Source organism: Anser cygnoides, chromosome 1, assembly GCF_040182565.1.
Source record: "Anser cygnoides isolate HZ-2024a breed goose chromosome 1, Taihu_goose_T2T_genome, whole genome shotgun sequence".
Classification (NCBI taxonomy): Eukaryota; Metazoa; Chordata; class Aves; order Anseriformes; family Anatidae; genus Anser; species Anser cygnoides.
In genome coordinates, this window is record NC_089873.1 from 61,647,947 (window position 1) to 61,654,127 (window position 6,181).

A 6,181-nucleotide genomic window follows, 5' to 3' on the forward strand; every position below is an offset into this window, starting at 1 on the left:
TCCATTCTTTAGCTAGAAATTGGACTAAACTGAGTCTGGTTTTCAAGAAGGAAAATTCCTCTTGGTTTTTGAACTCATTCCTACTTGAATTTTTAACCTATTCCAATTTTAAAATTCTTTATTACAACCAGTCTGCCAAAGCATCCATTGCAAGTGCATATATTTTAATAATAGTAGCCCTGATTTACTTTCACAAAATGTTCAGATCGTATGATGTCATCTCACTTTTCTAAGTATCTGTAATTTTTTCATTCAACTGCCTTACAAAACACAATTCTGTGCATCAGAACTCATTTTCCATGAAAGCCGTGCAGGAAAATTGGCTCTTTCATGAACCTTTCTTCCTTTCATGTCACCTGTGACATGTGCAAAACACAAATACAGGACTGACACGCACCTGATTAAAATGCTCAGCACCAGCTAGTAAAGACTATCAGAAAGGTACTCCAGCATCCCTGTGAGATGAAATAATGCAATTCCCCTTACAAATAGGAGAAGCAAATAGCCCAGGCACTTGCCTCCCTGCCCATCTTCCCCAAAGGACCAGCACCGAGATGACCAGGTGCTAGGGCACACAAATCCTAGGAAAAAAGCCATTTCACATGGAAACTCTCTAGCATAGTAGGACGCTTCCTGAGGCCAACATCTTGGCTCAATAATCTCTCTTGTGGGGCACAGCGTAGGGAACGGTCCTTAGAGCTTTGTTCTTTTGCAGACAGCACTCCAAGTAGCAAGCTGTTTTCACTCTCCAGATGAGACCTCCTCCCTGGAACAAGACAATTTGTCCTATTTGAAACTGTTTTCTTAGCTGCGTAAGACAGAACACAAACAAAAATAAATCTAAACATTTCTAGTAGAGGAGATCCAACAGAGAAGTCTAACACTGTTGCAAAGTACAGCCAAATTTTCCAAAAATGAGAATTCCTTTTAACCACTCCAAATCAAAAAACAACATTGAAATAAAACAACATCCCCCCCCCCCCCCGCCCCCCCCCCTCCCGACGAGTTGTTGCACTACATCAGTGCTGTGGTCTGAGGCCTACTCTGCCTCTGACAGGGAGCTGGGCAATGCTAGCACCCAACAGCCCAAGATCTTGCGGGAGAAATTTCTCCATGAACCAGGTCTTTGCTTTACCTCTCACTCTGTCTGGGAGCTATGAAAGCTCTTGGTTGCTAGCCACTGCCTGGTCATTTACCAGAAAGAATTTTAGCAGCTTCAGGCTGTTCCCTCGGGAGGTGGCTCCCCATATCAGGGTGTAGGCTCGGTGCTCTGCCTCCCAGCCCTGGAGGTGTCAGCCTGTGGAGCAGCTATGGTGGAGGCCAATCTTCCCACCAGTGCTATGACAACACACCATCATCCAGAGCCACACCACACATCTGCTTTTGAGCGGCAAACCGGTCCCAAAGCCTTCCTAGAATTGTTCCACAAGAACAAGACGCATTTTCTGAATGGGGGGGGAAGTGCCAAAATGGCCCCGCTCATCGCCATCTGTCCTCACAAAGAGGGCATTTCCCACAAGCGCAAACTGATTTAACCAGCTATGGAGACAGCTCTCTCCAGGAGAGATTTTTTTTTTTTTTTTGGAGCAGAGGAAACCTTCAGCTGCTGCTGCTATGCTGCACGTTTTTGGATGGTGGGCCCCTTCTGACAGAGGTTCCTGATCTACCCCCACTTCAGCCATCTGGAACTGAATCCTTCCAGAGCTGACTGTAATAAAATGCCTCTTTCCACATTGCCTCATATATTACCCCAGGTCCCCCCTTAATCTCACTGAAATGCTGCTGATTGATCACCCCAGGCCTCCCGCTCCCCTAAGGCTCCACCACAGTGCCTGGCTTTTTTCCTTCTCTTCCTGCCTGAAGGGAATTCAAAAGAAAATTTAAACATTAAAAAGAAAAAAACCAACAGCCTTCACACCTGCATTAGCCACTCACTCTCGATTGCTTCTCACTCTCTGTGTAGCTGTCTAATTCATGGTTAACCTTCAGCGTGCGGTGCTAACTCCCCCACCGCAGTACCTGACGCACAGACAGCACAGGCCCTGCCTCGAGCATAGCTCAGGATAGGGGGGGGACTCTCTTCTTTTGGCCTCTCTGCTCAGCTGTTACTCATTTATTAAAATATAAGCCAAATATACAATTATGCTGGAGGGAACACATTTCCTTGTTAACCCTTTCTGGCTTTCATCCAACATTTCGCAAGCTGCGGAGATTTATATTTTACTGCGCAGACTTTCAGATTAATTGCTCGCCCTTCCCTGTGCCTCTGATGGAGGAAAGGGGGACAAGGAGGGTTTCTCCAACCACAACCACTACCTCATCCCCTGTGAGACAATACAGGAATGCACGGCCAGAGTTTCTGACAGCCCATCCCAGGTAACAGGGAGAAGAGTCCTGTAAAGAGCAAGCAAAGCCTCTGGCCAGGAGGAAAACCTTATTCCAATTCTGCATCTACAAAGCTTGCTACAGGATGGTATTTTGCACTGTTGTCACAGGGACAAGCGTGCTGCCTCTACCAGCTTTCCCACAGCCCGAGGGATGGAACCAAAAAGTACCCAAAAACCCAACTCGCATGTCTTTCCAGGTAACGTACAAGCCACCCCCCATTTTCACTTGCATTCAGTAAGTGAGAATCAGATTCTGGGAAGGAGCACGTCAATAAAACCAGATCAACATGCTCACTGGGAAGGTTAAGTCAACATCAGGCCGTGTTTATTCAATTTTAAAGTAAGTACAGTCACAGACGTGTCGACTGGAACGGACCTCTGGGTGCCCATGAGAAGCAGGACTGCTTCCAGCACTGCTTCAGATCAGCCACGGCCTTGTCTAGCTGAGTCTTAAACTGACCAAGGATGGAGAGTCGCTGAGTGCCCTGGGTGACCTGCTCCAGTGCTGCACCACCCTGCTGGGAAGAAGCCTCTCCCAGTATCCTCCCTGAACCTCCCAAACCACGGCTGTCACCCACATCTGCCACTACGGACACCTGCAGCAGTTAAACCTCACATTTTCCAGCACAGATATGCTTACACCTGACTTTGACACTGCTCCTTGCCATCCCTGTCCAACAACAGGGGCTCCACCAGCCCCAGAGACTCATTTCTCCACTTCGGGTTTCCCTGAAGACACTGGCCTCAGCACAGCTGTGGGTGTGATGGCTGAAGCACAGATAGCTACAGCCAGGAGACGGGCACCCCGTGGATGTTCCCCCCCAATGTGGAGGCTCCAGCACAGGCAGCCCATCTCTGGTGCTCCCTCTGCCCATGTCCTGCCCCATGGCCCCTCCACATCCAAACGCCAAACAAGCTCCACATCCAAACAAGCTCCTGCCTTGGAAACTCTATTTTTAGGGTTGGTTGTTTGATTTGTGTTTTTTGCCCCGTCCTTTTTCCATCCTGGACTTTGAGCCTCTCTATGATCTCTGCTGGTCAGCAGGATTGCATCAGGCATGGCAGGTAGCGTTAGCAGGAATAGAAGGAAATGCAAACAGCACTTCACACAGCACGCCGGCAGCTGGCAGGACGTGCAGCCAGCAGAGGTTACAGCCCCCAGTCAGGCTGAATAAAGACCTGCTGGAGGGGCAGGAGCTCCAGCTGCAATTATCCGTGTTGCAGCAGAGGTCACCGCATCTCCTGCTTCAGGGGCAGGTCTGAGCACAGAAGAGAGCCTCAGGAGGACATTTCCTTCACACACAGAGTTGAGCAGGGGGCCAGGGCAGCCCAGCAAGGCTCCAAAACCTGCTTCTCAAAGGAAAAAATGCCATGTGCATTTTCCCCTGTCACTGTGGCTCACTATAGATGTAGCTTATGTGTGGAGACAGGAGGAGAGGCCCTTCCATTGCAGGACTGGGCCATAGCCAAGTGTGTCTCTGGGATCTGGGGTCCCTATGGCCACCACTAAGGAGTCACCACCCTGAACGTGAAGACCTGAAGTCAGCTCCTCTCCTGGGTGCCTTTAAACAGTCCTGACCAGAATACCCCCAGCCCATCCCCTGGCACCCAGCTCCTTCAGCACCCAGTCTGTTCAGGAAGATGCTTATCAGCAACCCAAAAAATGCTTGCTCTGGGCATTTTGTTTCAGCTCCACAAAGCACCAACGTTAACCCCAGAGGTAAAAGCTCAGAGCAGAGCTGAGTGGGCACAGACACCACAAACTCAGGCCACGGGGGAGGGCATTGGGAATGGGCATGGGGGTGCTTGCTGAGCAGACGCTGGGAATTCAGATTTCTGCAGGCTCCTCTTCCCAGCAGACTGACCACAAAGGACAAGGAGAACACGGAGACTACCACTCACCAGGGAGAGGTAGGAAGAGGAGGGTGTTTACCTGTGGCAGATCGCTGCTCTGGCACTCTCAGCAGTGCTGTCTGGCTTGCAGGATCCTCCCTGCAGAGCAAGTGGTGTGTGAGAGGTGTCCTGCCTGAGCGAAAGCGTTGCAAAATTTGGGACCTTTGCATGCACTCCACACTGATGCAGCTGCTCAAATGTACTTATGAAAAATATCAGCAATTGAATTTTGAAGGCATTGCAAAACAGCTAAGTACAAAGAAAATAAACTGGCATGCTGTGATTGATGCAAGCATGTAACGGTCTCCACATGTCACTGGAGCCAGCATGATCTGCACCAGCTGAGGGGCTGTGTCTAGAAACACAACAACACTTCCAAAAGGAGCAGGAGCACAGCCAGGGCCAAGCCCTGTCACAGTGCCGGTGAGCCCCGTGGGCCTCCTCTGCCACGCAAGGATGGGTTTTGAGGGATACGAGGCCTCTAGACACGGTTTGTGTGGCAAGCACAATTCTGCACTTGCCAAAGCTTGGGGTTAAGGCGTGCTGAGCCAGGATGATTTACCCAGGTGTCAGGAATGCTCCTCGGACCTGGTCAGAACCAGACATCTAGGCCACCAAGGCCTCTTGCTTTCCAGCAGCGGTGACACCGGCCATCCTGCACCTGGCCCGGCCCATCTGTGCTCACGAGCCCCAGAGAGGCGCTGGGGCACAAAAGAAGGAGGCGATGGTCAGCAGGCCAAGGCTGCCAAACAGCTGCCCACTCCTTTCCTGGTGTCCAGAAGAGCCTGGCATGAAGAGCTGGGAAAAGGTTTCCGTGCCAGATGCATCACACAACGCGTTTCGGCCAGCCCCAGACCGACGTGCCATGCCTCGCGTGGCTGTGGGGACACGCAACGTGCACCCAGCCCTTGCTGCTCTTCCATAAAGCACATTCAGAAGGAAGAGGCAGGGTACCCTGCCTCCCACGAGGAGAGCTGGTGTTCCTCCATAGCCCCTGTATCAGGAGCTCCAGGTATGTAGTTCCCATCCACAAGGCCTGCAGATGACAGCGTGGAGTATTGCAGGGTAGGGCCCCCTGGGAGCGGGGACGTCGCTACCAGCCATGGGGATGGGTGTCCGGCCAGTGCCGAGTTGTTTTTGCAAAACTCTTCCAGGGAAGGAGAGCGGGGAAAGGCAGCAAGCCGCAAATCCTCACATCTAGCCCTCATTTCCCTGTATTACAGTAGGCAAATAATAGTTCAGGGTCAATAGCATCAGCCTGTTTCCTAGAACTGAAACAACCAGAGCCATTGACCAGGTTGCCAAGCTGGGGAGCTGGAGATGCAGAGGTCCCCGCTCTGCAGTCAGCTTCTTTTGTTGTCTGCAGCACCATGTTACTTCATGGCACCGAGCAATAACAGCACGTCTCTCCTGGGCTGTGGTCTGGGGAGTAAAAGCATAATAAAGACGGAGCAAAACCAGCCATGTGCTTGAGTTTCTCACCAAAAGTCTCAGCAGAAGTACTCAGGAATAAGCGGGCAGTGGGTTACACACCCCTCGTGCCTGCCAGGGTACAGCTCCCACACTGGGCTTGAACAGGAGAAGCCTGAAAGAAGCCAGATTGTGGTTGGTTTGCTTTCCTTCATAGGGGATAAAGAGATTTCAGTTTTCAGAACTGTCAGACTGATGCTTGCCTTTAGTACTAGCGACTTCAAAACAAGAGCACAAAGAAAAACTCAGCATAACTGGCAGCTCCGCAGGCACAGTGCACTTGATGGTCCACACAGAGCTCAGCTCAGAAGATCCAAGCCATCTCCAGCTCTTGCTAGGTGACATCCTGTCTCCTACAATTTGGAGTGAGGATGAGCATAGTGATGCTAAGCTCCCCTCACAGCGTTTGGTTACAAGACACAAAGGCTCGG